A 15100-nucleotide genomic window follows, 5' to 3' on the forward strand; every position below is an offset into this window, starting at 1 on the left:
CCACCCACTTCATAAGATTTACATAGAAATTTCCAGAAATCGCCACCTTCTACAGCGACCTTATTGTGAATTCTCTAGTACCAGACCCCAGAAATGTGTCTCTTACGGCAAGCAGTAAAACGAGGAGCGGCTCCCTGTGAATGTGGGGTCACTGTGGTCTGCGGCTTATTCTAGCGGGGTCTGATATCTGCACTGACCTGTATGGACGGGGGGCAGCACTGATGGAAGTGATACATGCCGCTTGATACATTTGTATCTTGTGTCTTTTCTAGAATTTCTCCAGTTCTGTAAGCCACGCACCAAACTGATGCCCCCCCGCCACTGATCATAGGGGGGCGCTCAGTATCTGCCACTGATCATAGGGGGGCGCTCAGTATCTGCCACTGATCATAGGGGGAGGCCCAGCATCTGCCACTGATCATAGAGGGGCGCTCCGTATCCACCACTGATCATAGGAGGGCGCTCAGTATCTGCCACTGATCATAGGAGGGCGCTCAGTATCTGCCACTGATCATAGGAGGGCGCTCAGTATCCACCACTGATCATAGGGGGGCGCTCAGTATCTGCCACTGATCATAGAGGGGCGCTCAGTATCTGCCACTGATCATAGGGGGACGCTCCGTATCCACCACTGATCATAGGGGGACGCTCAGTATCTGCCACTGATCATAGGAGGGCGCTCAGTATCCACCACTGATCATAGGGGGACGCTCAGTATCTGCCACTGATCATAGGAGGGCGCTCAGTATCCACCACTGATCATAGGGGGGCGCTCAGTATCTGCCACTGATCATAGGGGGGTGCTCAGTATCTGCCACTGATCATAGGAGGGCGCTCAGTATCTGCCACTGATCATAGGAGGGCGCTCAGTATCTGCCACTGATCATAGGAGGGCGCTCAGTATCTGCCACTGATCATAGGAGGGCGCTCAGTATCTGCCACTGATCATAGGAGGACGCTCAGTATCTGCCACTGATCATAGGAGGGCGCTCAGTATCCACCACTGATCATAGGGGGGCGCTCAGTATCTGCCACTGATCATAGGAGGGCGCTCAGTATCTGCCACTGATCATAGGGGGACGCTCCGTATCCACCACTGATCATAGGGGGACGCTCAGTATCTGCCACTGATCATAGGAGGGCGCTCAGTATCCACCACTGATCATAGGGGGGACGCTCAGTATCTGCCACTGATCATAGAGGGGCGCTCCGTATCCACCACTGATCATAGGGGGGCGCTCAGTATCTGCCACTGATCATAGGGGGGCGCTCCGTATCCACCACTGATCATAGGGGGGACGCTCAGTATCTGCCACTGATCATTGGGGGACGCTCCGTATCCACCACTGATCATAGGGGGACGCTCCGTATCTGCCACTGATCATAGGGGGGACGCTCAGTGTCTGCCACTGATCATAGAGGGGCGCTCCGTATCCACCACTGATCATAGGAGGGCGCTCAGTATCTGCCACTGATCATAGGAGGGCGCTCAGTATCTGCCACTGATCATAGGAGGACGCTCAGTATCTGCCACTGATCATAGGAGGGCGCTCAGTATCCACCACTGATCATAGGGGGGCGCTCAGTATCTGCCACTGATCATAGGAGGGCGCTCAGTATCTGCCACTGATCATAGGGGGACGCTCCGTATCCACCACTGATCATAGGGGGACGCTCAGTATCTGCCACTGATCATAGGAGGGCGCTCAGTATCCACCACTGATCATAGGGGGGACGCTCAGTATCTGCCACTGATCATAGAGGGGCGCTCCGTATCCACCACTGATCATAGGAGGACGCTCAGTATCTGCCACTGATCATAGGAGGGCGCTCAGTATCCACCACTGATCATAGGGGGGCGCTCAGTATCTGCCACTGATCATAGGAGGGCGCTCAGTATCTGCCACTGATCATAGGGGGACGCTCCGTATCCACCACTGATCATAGGGGGATGCTCAGTATCTGCCACTGATCATAGGAGGGCGCTCAGTATCCACCACTGATCATAGGGGGGACGCTCAGTATCTGCCACTGATCATAGAGGGGCGCTCCGTATCCACCACTGATCATAGGGGGGCGCTCAGTATCTGCCACTGATCATAGGGGGGCGCTCCGTATCCACCACTGATCATAGGGGGGACGCTCAGTATCTGCCACTGATCATTGGGGGACGCTCCGTATCCACCACTGATCATAGGGGGACGCTCCGTATCTGCCACTGATCATAGGGGGGACGCTCAGTGTCTGCCACTGATCATAGAGGGGCGCTCCGTATCCACCACTGATCATAGGAGGGCGCTCAGTATCTGCCACTGATCATAGGAGGGCGCTCAGTATCTGCCACTGATCATAGGAGGACGCTCAGTATCTGCCACTGATCATAGGAGGGCGCTCAGTATCCACCACTGATCATAGGGGGGCGCTCAGTATCTGCCACTGATCATAGGAGGGCGCTCAGTATCTGCCACTGATCATAGGGGGACGCTCCGTATCCACCACTGATCATAGGGGGACGCTCAGTATCTGCCACTGATCATAGGAGGGCGCTCAGTATCCACCACTGATCATAGGGGGGACACTCAGTATCTGCCACTGATCATAGAGCGGCGCTCCGTATCCACCACTGATCATAGGGGGGCGCTCAGTATCTGCCACTGATCATAGGGGGGCGCTCCGTATCCACCACTGATCATAGGGGGGACGCTCAGTATCTGCCACTGATCATTGGGGGACGCTCCGTATCCACCACTGATCATAGGGGGACGCTCCGTATCTGCCACTGATCATAGGGGGGACGCTCAGTGTCTGCCACTGATCATAGAGGGGCGCTCCGTATCCACCACTGATCATAGGGGGACGCTTAGTATCTGCCACTGATCATAGGAGGATGCTCCGTATCTGCCACTGATCATAGGGGGGACGCTCAGTATCTGCCACTGATCATAGAGGGGCGCTCAGTATACGCCACTGATCATAGGGGAAGGCTCAGTATCTGCCACTGATCATAGGGGGACGCTCCGTATCTGCCACTGATCATAGGGGGACGCTCAGTATCTGCCACTGATCATAGGGGGGCGCTCAGTATCTGCCACTGATCATAGGGGGACGCTCAGTATCTGCCACTGATCATAGGAGGACTTTCCGTATCTGCCACTGATCATAGGGGGGACGCTCAGTATCTGCCACTGATCATAGGGGGGCGCTCCGTATCTGCCACTGATCATAGGGGGGCGCTCAGTATCTGCCACTGATCATAGGGGGGACACTCAGTATCTGCCACTGATCATAGGAGGACGCTCAGTATCTGCCACTGATCATAGGAGGACTTTCCGTATCTGCCACTGATCATAGGGGGGACGCTCAGTATCTGCCACTGATCATAGGGGGGCGCTCAGTATCTGCCACTGATCATAGGGGGACGCTCCGTATCTGCCACTGATCATAGGGGGGCGCTCAGTATCTGCCACTGATCATAGGGGGGACGCTCAGTATCTGCCACTGATCATAGGGGGACGCTCAGTATCTGCCACTGATCATAGGGGGGACGCTCAGTATCTGCCACTGATCATAGGGGGGCGCTCAGTATCTGCCACTGATCATAGGGGGGATGCTCAGTATCTGCCACTGATCATAGGGGGGACGCTCAGTATCTGCCACTGATCATAGGGGGGCGCTCAGTATCTGCCACTGATCATAGGGGGGACGTTCAGTATCTGCCACTGATCATAGGGGGGACGCTCAGTATCTGCCACTGATCATAGGGGGAGGCTCAGTATCTGCCACTGATCATAGGGGGGACGCTCAGTATCTGCCACTGATCATAGGGGGGCGCTCAGTATCTGCCACTGATCATAGGGGGGCGCCCAGTATTTGCCACTGATCATAGGGGGGCACTCAGTATCTGCCACTGATCATAGGGGGGACGCTCAGTATCTGCCACTGATCATAGGGGGGCGCTCAGTATCTGCCACTGATCATAGGGGGCGCTCAGTATCTGCCACTGATCATAGGGGGGACGCTCAGTATCTGCCACTGATCATAGGGGGATGCTCAGTATCTGCCACTGATCATAGGGGGGCGCTCAGTATCTGCCACTGATCATAGGGGGGCGCTCAGTATCTGCCACTGATCATAGGGGGGACGCTCAGTATCTGCCACTGATCATAGGGGGGACGCTCAGTATCTGCCACTGATCATAGGGGGGACGCTCAGTATCTGCCACTGATCATAGGGGGACGCTCAGTACCTGCCACTGATCATAGGGGGGACGCTCAGTATCTGCCACTGATCATAGGGGGAGGCTCAATATCCGCCACTGATCATAGGGGGGACGCTCAGTATCTGCCACTGATCATAGGGGGAGGCTCAGTATCTGCCACTGATCATAGGGGGAGGCTCAGTATCCGCCACTGATCATAGGGGGGACGCTCAGTATCTGCCACTGATCATAGGGGGGACGCTCAGTATCTGCCACTGATCATAGGGGGAGGCTCAGTATCCGCCACTGATCATAGGGGGGACGCTCAGTATCTGCCACTGATCATAGGGGGGACGCTCAATATCTGCCACTGATCATAGGGGGGGCGCTCAGTATCTGCTACTGATCATAGGGGGAGGCTCAGTATCTGCCACTGATCATAGGGGGGCGCTCAGTATCTGCCACTGATCATAGGGGGGCGCTCAGTATCTGCCACTGATCATAGGGGGGACGCTCAGTATCTGCCACTGATCATAGGGGGGCGCTCAGTATCTGCCACTGATCATAGGGGGGCGCTCAGTATCTGCCACTGATCATTGGGGGGCGCTCAGTATCTGCCACTGATCATAGGGGGGTGCTCAGTATCTGCTACTGATCATAGGGGGAGGCTCAGTATCTGCCACTGATCATAGGGGGGCGCTCAGTATCTGCCACTGATCATAGGGGGGCGCTCAGTATCTGCCACTGATCATAGGGGGACGCTCAGTATCTGCCACTGATCATAGGGGGACGCTCAGTATCTGCTACTGATCATAGGGGGGCGCTCAGTATCTGCCACTGATCATAGGGGGGACGCTCAGTGTCTGCTACTGATCATAGGGGGCGCTCAGTATCTGCCACTGATCATAGGGGGGGCGCTCAGAATCTGCCACTGATCATAGGGGGGCGCTCAGTATCTGCCACTGATCATAGGGGGACGCCCAGTATATGCCACTGATCATAGGGGGAGGCTCAGTATCTGCCACTGATCATAGGGGGGACACAGTATCTGCCACTGATCATAGGGGGACGCCCAGTATACGCCACTGATCATAGGGGGAGGCCCAGTATCTGCCACTGATCATAGGGGGGGCGCTCAGTATCTGCCACTGATCATAGGGGGGCGCTCAGTATCTGCCACTGATCATAGGGGGACGCCCAGTATACGCCACTGATCATAGGGGGGCGCTCAGTATCTGCCACTGATCATAGGAGGAGGCTCAGTATCCGCCACTGATCATAGGGGGACGCTCAGTATATGCCACTGATCATAGGGGGACGCTCAGTATCTGCCACTGATCACAGGGGGGACGCTCAGTATCTGCCACTGATCATAGGGGGGGACGCTCAGTATCTGCCACTGATCATAGGGGGAGGCTCAGTATCTGCCACTGATCATAGGAGGACACTCAGTATCTGCCACTGATCATAGGGGGACGCTCAGTATCTGCCACTGATCATAGGGGGGATGCTCAGTATCTGCCACTGATCATAGGGGGGACGCTCAGTATCTGCCACTGATCATAGGAGGACGCTCAGTATCTGCCACTGATCATAGGGGGGCGCTCAGTATCTGCCACTGATCATAGGAGGACACTCAGTATCTGCCACTGATCATAGGAGGACGAGCAGTCCTTGAGTTTGATAATGGGGGGATTTGCTTTCCCAGAGTCTGATAATAGAGGAATACCTGGCCTTTCTGTCTAATAATGGGGGATGCGCGGCTCTGGAGTCTGATAATGGGGGAATGCGCTGACCCTCAGTCTGATAGTGGGGGATGCGCGGCCCCGCAGTCTGATAATGGGGGATGTGCGGCCCCACAGTCTGATAATGGGGGATGTGCGGCCCCTCAGTCTGATAATGGGGGATGCGCGGCCCCACAGTCTGATAATGGGGGATGCGCGGCCCCTAAGTCTGATAATGAGGGATGCGCGGCCCCGCAGTTTGATAATGGGGCATGCGCGGCCCCTAAGTCTGATAATGGGGGATGCGCGGCCCTAAGTCTGATAATGGGGGATGCGCGGCCCCTAAGTCTGATAATGGGGATGCGCTGACCCTCAGTCTGATAATGGGGGATGCGCGGCCCCTAAGTCTGATAATGAGGGATGCGCGGCCCCGCAGTCTGATAATGGGGGATGCGCGGCCCCGCAGTTTGATAATGGGGGATGCGCGGCCCCGCAGTCTGATAATGGGGGATGCGCGGCCCCTAAGTCTGATAATGGGGATGCGCTGACCCTCAGTCTGATAATGGGGGATGCGCGGCCCCTAAGTCTGATAATGAGGGATGCGCGGCCCCGCAGTCTGATCATGGGGGATGCTCTGCCCCGCAGTCTGATAATGGGGGATATGTGGCTCCGCAGTCTGATAATGGGGGATGTGATGTCCCGTAGTCTGATAATGGGGGATGCGCGGCCCCGCAGTTTGATAATGGGGGATGCGCGGCCCCGCAGTTTGATAATGGGGGATGCGCGGCCCCGCAGTCTGATAATGGGGGATGCGCGGCCCCGCAGTCTGATAATGGGGGATGCGCAGCCCCTGCAGTCTGATAATGGGGGATGCGCTGCCCCTAAGTCTGATAATGGGGGATGCTCTGCCCCGCAGTCTGATAATGGGGGACGCGCTGCCCCGCAGTCTGATAATGGGGAATACGCGGCTCCCGCAGTCTGATAATGGGGGAATACGCAGCCCCTGCAGTCTGATAATGGGGGATGCTCTTCCCCGCAGTCTGATAATGGGGGATGCGCGGCCCCGCAGTCTGATAATGGGGGATGCGCGGCCCTGGAGTCTGATAATGGGGGATGCGCGGCCCCGCAGTCTGATAATGGGGGATGCGCGGCCCCGCAGTCTGATAATGGGGGATGCGCTGCCCCGCAGTCTGATAATGGGGGATGCGCGGCCCCTAAGTCTGATAATGGGGGATGCGCGGCCCCGCAGTCTGATAATGGGGGATGCGCTGCCCCGCAGTCTGATAATTGGGGATGCGCTGCCCCCGCAGTCTGATAATGGGGGATGCGCGGCCCCTAAGTCTGATAATGGGGGATGCGCGGCCCCCGCAGTCTGATAATGGGGGATGCGCGGCCCCGCAGTCTGATAATGGGGGATGCGCTGCCCCGCAGTCTGATAATGGGGGATGCGCTGCCCCTGCAGTCTGATAATGGGGGATGCGCGGCCCCGCAGTCTGATAATGGGGGATGCGCGGCCCCGCAGTCTGATAATGGGGGATGCGCTGCCCCCGCAGTCTGATAATGGGGGATGCGCGGCCCCGCAGTCTGATAATGGGGGATGCGCGGCCCCGGAGTCTGATAATGGGGGATGCGCGGCCCCGCAGTCTGATAATGGGGGATGCGCTGCCCCGCAGTCTGATAATGGGGGATGCGCTGCCCCGCAGTCTGATAATGGGGGATGCGCGGCCCCGCAGTCTGATAATTGGGGATGCGCTGCCCCGCAGTCTGATAATGGGGGATGCGCTGCCCCGCAGTCTGATAATGGGGGATGCGCGGCCCCCGCAGTCTGATAATGGGGGATGCGCTGCCCCGCAGTCTGATAATGGGGGATGCGCGGCCCCGCAGTCTGATAATGGGGGATGCGCGGCCCCCGCAGTCTGATAATGGGGGATGCGCTGCCCCGCAGTGTGATAATGGGGGATGCGCGGCCCCGCAGTCTGATAATGGGGGATGCGCGGCCCCCGCAGTCTGATAATGGGGGATGCGCTGCCCCCGCAGTCTGATAATGGGGGATGCGCGGCCCCGCAGTCTGATAATGGGGGATGCGCGGCCCCGCAGTCTGATAATGGGGGATGCGCTGCCCCGCAGTCTGATAATGGGGGATGCGCTGCCCCGCAGTCTGATAATGGGGGATGCGCGGCCCCGCAGTCTGATAATTGGGGATGCGCTGCCCCGCAGTCTGATAATGGGGGATGCGCTGCCCCGCAGTCTGATAATGGGGGATGCGCGGCCCCTAAGTCTGATAATGGGGGATGCGCGGCCCCCGCAGTCTGATAATGGGGGATGCGCGGCCCCGCAGTCTGATAATGGGGGATGCGCTGCCCCGCAGTCTGATAATTGGGGATGCGCTGCCCCCGCAGTCTGATAATGTGGGATGCGCGGCCCCTAAGTCTGATAATGGGGGATGCGCGGCCCCCGCAGTCTGATAATGGGGGATGCGCGGCCCCGCAGTCTGATAATGGGGGATGCGCTGCCCCCGCAGTCTGATAATGGGGGATGCGCGGCCCCCGCAGTCTGATAATGGGGGATGCGCTGCCCCGCAGTCTGATAATGGGGGATGCGCTGCCCCCGCAGTCTGATAATGGGGGATGCGCTGCCCCCGCAGTCTGATAATGGGGGATGCGCTGCCCCCGCAGTCTGATAATGGGGGATGCGCTGCCCCGCAGTCTAATAATGGGGGATGCGCGGCCCCGCAGTCTGATAATGGGGGATGCGCGGCCCCTGGCAGCGATGTGTCGGCAGCAGCTGTTTTCTTGCGTCTTGTAAACATGGGGACGGCCTGGGTGCAGCCCCTCGGCCTCCGGTCCTGTCCTCGGCCGCTTTTCCCATGACTTGCCAACCTTTTCCCAAATGCGTGAGCGCCGGCGCAGCGAGTGGGACAATAGTTTCTCACAGAAGCGGCACAGCTGATGAGCGATCAGTTATCAGGCCGGAGCCCACCCTCAGATCACCGCCTGGGAACCCGCACATCAAAAAAACAAAAGGGATCAGGGTGGGAGAGACCGAGGCGGAGGGGGGCGCACAGCGGGGTTAACCCCCTCACCACCAGAGCCGCTATGCAGGCTGCAGACACATCTTGAATACATTATTATTACATTGTACTGAGGGGTTTGATAATGACCCTGGAAAGACCCCGACAACAAGCGGAATAATGACCTCATCAGTCACCAGCAGGAAGAGACCCCACTGCTGAGAGATAAAAGCGTAGCCGAGAAGCAAAATCAGACAGTCAGCGACGCCGCATTGTGTAATACCGCCGTGTATAATACCGCAGTGTACAACGGCACAGTGTATAATACCGCAGTGTATAATGCAGCAGTGTATAATACCGCAGTGTATAACGGCACAATGTATAATACCGCAGTGTACAACGGCACAGTGTATAATACCGCAGTGTATAATGCAGCAGTGTATAATACTGCAGTGTGTAACGGCACAATGTATAATACCGCATTGTACAACGGCAGAGTGTATAATACCGCAGTGTACAACGGCACAGTGTATAATACCGCAGTGTACAACGGCGCAGTGTATAATACCGCAGTGTACAACGGCACAGTGTATAATACCGCAGTGTATAATGCAGCAGTGTATAATACTGCAGCGTATAACGGCACAATGTATAATACCGCAGTGAACAAAGGCACAGTGTATAATATCGCAGTGTACAACAGCACAGTGTATAATACCGCAGTGTACAACGGCACAGTGTATAATACCGCAGTGTACAACGGCACAGTGTATAATACCACAGTGTACAACGGCACAGTGTTTTATACCGCAGTGTATAATACCGCAGTGTACAATGGTGCAGTGTATAATACCGCAGTATACAACGGCGCAGTGTATAATAGCGCAGTGTATAATGCAGCAGTGTATAATACCGCAGTATACAACAGCAAAGTGTATAATACCGCAGTGTATAATGCTTCAGTGTACAACAGCGCAGTGTGTAATGCTGCAGTAAATAATACCGCAGTGTATAACACCACAATGTATAATACCACAGTTTACAACAGCACAGTGTATAATACCACAGTGTACAACGGCACAGTGTATAATACCACAGTGTACAACGGCACAGTGTTTTATACCGCAGTGTACAATGGTGCAGTGTATAATACCGCAGTGTACAACGGCACAGTGTATAATACCGCAGTGTACAACGGCACAGTGTATAATACCGCAGTGTACAACGGCACAGTGTATAATGCCGCAGTGTACAACGGCACAGTGTTTTATACCGCAGTGTACAATGGCACAGTGTATAATACCGCAGTGTACAACGGTGCAGTGTATAATACCGCAGTGTACAACGGTGCAGTGTATAATACCGCAGTGTACAACGGCACAGTGTATAATACCGCAGTGTACAACGGCGCAGTGTATAATACCGCAGTGTATAATGCAGCAGTGTATAATACCGCAGTATACAACGGCGCAGTGTATAATACCGCAGTGTATAATGCCGCAGTGTATAATACAGCAGTGCATAATACCGCAGTATACAACGGAGCAGTGTATAATACCGCAGTGTATAATACCGTAGTATACAACAGCAAAGTGTATAATACTGCAGTGTATAATATTGCAGTATATAACACCGTGGTGTATTAAAAAAGCAGTGTATAATACCGCAGTATACAGCACAGTGTATAATGCTGCAGTATATAACACCGTAGTGTATAATGCCACATTGTATAATAATGCAGTATATAATGCCACAATGAATACCACTGTTAAAGAGATGAACATAATGCATTCTTAGAGATTAGCAATTTAAGAGAAGAGAAGGATCCAATGAAAGGGAAAAGGAAAGAGAAAGGGAAAAGAAAAGGGAAAAAGAAAAGGAGAGAACAAAGGGAAAAGGAAAGAGAAACTGAAAAGGAAAGAGAAAAGGAAATGGATCTCCGAGTACAAATAATGTAATAATGTGAACAAAAAGGACAAAGATAAAAGCAAAAAAAGCCAATAGGCAGCGATCAGTGCAATTAAATTATTATTAGCCTCTCCATCCGCCAAAAATGTATAAAACAACAGAGTGCCTGTAAAATGAAACCGCCCCCCTGATATAATAACTGCGCTCCTGATATAATAACTGCGCTCCTGATATAATAACCGCCCTCCTGATATAATAACCGCGCTCCTGATATAATAACCGCGCTCCTGATATAATAACCGCCCTCCTGATATAATAACCGCCCTCCTGATATAATAACCGCCCTCCTGATATAATAACCGCGCTCCTGATATAATAACCGCCCTCCTGATATAATAACCACCCTCCTGATATAATAACCGCCCTCCTGATATAATAACCGCGCTCCTGATATAATAACCCCACTCCTGATATAATAACCGCCCTCCTGATATAATAACCGCGCTCCTGATATAATAACCGCGCTCCTGATATAATAACCGCGCTCCTGATATAATAACCGCGCTCCTGATATAATAACTGCGCTCCTGATATAACTGCGCTCCTGATATAATAACTGCGCTCCTGATATAACTGCGCTCCTGATATAATAACTGCGCTCCTGATATAACTGCGCTCCTGATATAATAACCGCCCTCCTGATATAATAACCGCGCTCCTGATATAATAACCGCCCTCCTGATATAATAACCGCCCTCCTGATATAATAACCGCGCTCCTGATATAATAACCGCGCTCCTGATATAATAACCGCCCTCCTGATATAATAACTGCGCTCCTGATATAACTGCGCTCCTGATAAAATAACCTCGCTCCTGATAAAATAACCTCGCTCCTGATATAATAACCGCCCTCCTGATATAATAACCGCCCTCCTGATATAATAACCGCCCTTCTGATATAATAACCCCACTCCTGATACAATAACCGCGCTCCTGATATAATAACCGCCCTCCTGATATAATAACCGCCCTTCTGATATAATAACCCCACTCCTGATACAATAACCGCGCTCCTGATATAATAACCGCCCCCTGTTATAATAACTGCGCTCCTGATATAACTGCGCTCCTGATAAAATAACCGCCCTTCTGATATAATAACCCCACTCCTGATACAATAACCGCGCTCCTGATATAATAACCGCCCTCCTGATATAATAACCGCCCTTCTGATATAATAACCCCACTCCTGATACAATAACCGCGCTCCTGATATAATAACCGCCCTCCTGATATAATAACCGCCCTTCTGATATAATAACCCCACTCCTGATACAATAACCGCGCTCCTGATATAATAACCGCCCCCTGTTATAATAACTGCGCTCCTGATAAAATAACCGCCCTTCTGATATAATAACCCCACTCCTGATACAATAACCGCGCTCCTGATATAATAACCGCCCCCTGTTATAATAACTGCGCTCCTGATAAAATAACCTCGCTCCTGATAAAATAACCGCCCTCCTGATATAATAACCGCCCTCCTTATATGATAACCGCCCTCCTGATATAATAACCGCCCTCCTGATATAATAACCGCGCTCCTGATGTAATAACGCTCTTGAATAATGAGCTCTTCAGGATCTTTTCCTTCCTCGCTCTCGTCTGTCTGGTGCTGAGTGATGAATGTCACAACGTGTTTTCTCCTCACTGAAGAGTAAAATAACGAAGTATGACGGGAAGGAACCGAGTGTGCGAGAGAGCGGAGCTCAACTGTCAGTGTCTACGGTGTTACATAGGACTGCAGGTGACATCTACTACATTATCTGTACTCAGAGAGTTATCGCTGTGTTATCTGTGGTGTTACATAGGACTGCAGGTGACATCTACTACATTATCTGTACTCAGAGAGCTATCACTGTGCTATCTGTGGTGTTACATAAGACTGCAGGTGACATCACTACATTATCTGTACTCAGAGAGCTATCACTGTGCTATCTGTGGTCTTACATAGGACTGCAGGTGACATCTACTACATTATCTGTACTCAGAGAGTTATCATTGTGTTATCTGTGGTGTTACATAGGACTGCAGGTGACATCTACTACATTATCTGTACTCAGAGAGTTATCACTGTGCTATCTGTGGTGTTACATAGGACTGCAGGTGACATCTACTACATTATCTGTACTCAGAGAGTTATCACTGTGTTATCTGTGGTGTTAGATAGGACTGCAGGTGGCATTACTACATTATCTGTACTCAGAGAGTCATCACTGTGTTATCTGTGGTGTTACATAGGACTGCAGGTGACATCTACTACATTATCTGTACTCAGAGAGTTATCACTGTGTTATCTGTGGTGTTACATAGGACTGCAGGTGGCATCTACTACATTATCTGTACTCAGAGTTATCACTGTGTTATCTGTGGTGTTACATAGGACTGCAGGTGACATCTACTACATTATCTGTACTCAGAGAGTTATCACTGTGTTATCTGTGGTGTTACATAGGACTGCAGGTGACATCTACTACATTATCTGTACTCAGAGAGTCATCACTGTGTTATCTGTGGTGTTACATAGGACTGCAGGTGACATCTACTACATTATCTGTACTCAGAGAGTTATCACTGTGTTATCTGTGGTGTTACATAGGACTGCAGGTGGCATCTACTACATTATCTGTACTCAGAGAGTTATCACTGTGTTATCTGTGATGTTACATAGGACTGCAGGTGACATCTACTACATTATCTGTACTCAGTGACAATTATCTGTGCTGTCCCTGGTGTTACATAGGACTGCAGGTGACATCTACTGCATTATCTGTATTCAGTGACAATTATCTGTGCTGTCCCTGGTGTTACATAGGACTGCAGGTGACACCAGTTACACTCTGTATCCTCATCCCTGTGATTCCGGGTTGGCACCTGGCGATGGCCGCCGTTGCCGCAGTGAATAGAGTAGTAATTGGAATCAGGTGCTTGGCGCTGTTGCATTCTGTCAGCGGCGGTCGCTATTGTCGGAGTAAGTAGCCTTGAGATAAGTCGTAAGAACGAAAAAAACCTGCACAATATAGAAACAAAGCGGAGAATTATTCCTGTGCCGCCGCGCTGGAGACGCGGAGCCCTGAGATCTCAGGATGGCGGCTCCGTCACATTAACACTAATAAGCTAATAATTAACATTGGTTGTGATGGTGTGATATGCTATGTGGGTATCATTTTTGTGTATGTTTCTATTTTACTTATTTTCATGGTGTTGAGTTGTTATTTGCCATCTGATATTCTCCCCACAGTTCTGTATTGTTATCTCTCCACAGGGTCAGTGAATAATGTTGTTTGCTAATATGCTAATGACATGTTGACCTAGCTTGTTGAAACAATGAGCCCCTGCAACCTTCCCCCTCCTGGCCTGTGAATGAGGAGAGGGACTTTTAAAATATCAGGGAGGTGAGACACAGATCAGATCCTGTGTGTAACCATGATGTGTTCACAGCATCTCAGAGAGAAAGAAGAGTATATGGACTGTGCTATCCTCTGTCTGCTGGATTGTTGGACTTTTATCCTGCTACTGAACTGCATTCGTGTTCTGGGCTACTGTATCCTCAGTGTGGTGGATTGTATATGGACCTTTCGTACTTTTGCCTAAATAAAGGTTCTGGAATTGTTCACTATTCTCTTGCTCTATTGATTGTGTGATACCGGAGAATGACCCCCTGACAACTGGTGGCAGCAGCGGGATCAACAGAGCGTAACCTAATGGAGAACCACCCACAGAGTGAGTACAGTAATTGGACTGTATCCAGTTTACAGGAGAGAGCCAGAGACCTGGGCCTAAACTACCAGGGACTGACAAAAGAGGCCTTAATCGATCTACTGGTGGGTGCTAGCCCGGCCACCTCCTCCCAGATGTCTGAAGGACGAGCACTGGAGACGAGGACCCCTACCCCAAAAAGCCAGTGGGTGGTGTGGTATGAAGAAGAGATGGCGGTTCTGGGCCCAGGCGTCTCTCAGGAGTACAAGGAGGAGGCTGCCCGCCGGCCACAGTGGAGACAAGAAGCAATGGAGCTTGAAAGAGGGAGTAACGCAATGTGGAATGTAAACCCAACGATCCGGGAGCCTGTACGGATCATCCGGACAGAGTATAAGCCATTTGATGAGGCTTCTGGAGATGTGGAGGGGTTCTTCAGGGACTTTGAGCAGCAGTGTGCTGTGATGGAGATGACCCACTCTGGCTGGATGCGTTTGTT

At 52.3% G+C, this 15100-nt stretch overlaps 1 protein-coding gene across 5 annotated transcripts in view; it reads left to right on the forward strand.

Moving 5' to 3' along the window:
- The window catches only part of SOX5 (SRY-box transcription factor 5), a 311081-nt gene that overhangs the window by 172349 nt on the left and 123632 nt on the right, over positions 1-15100 (forward strand). The gene's annotated exons all lie outside the window — the stretch shown is intronic.

This window comes from Ranitomeya variabilis, chromosome 5, assembly GCF_051348905.1.
Source record: "Ranitomeya variabilis isolate aRanVar5 chromosome 5, aRanVar5.hap1, whole genome shotgun sequence".
NCBI classification, from domain to species: Eukaryota; Metazoa; Chordata; class Amphibia; order Anura; family Dendrobatidae; genus Ranitomeya; species Ranitomeya variabilis.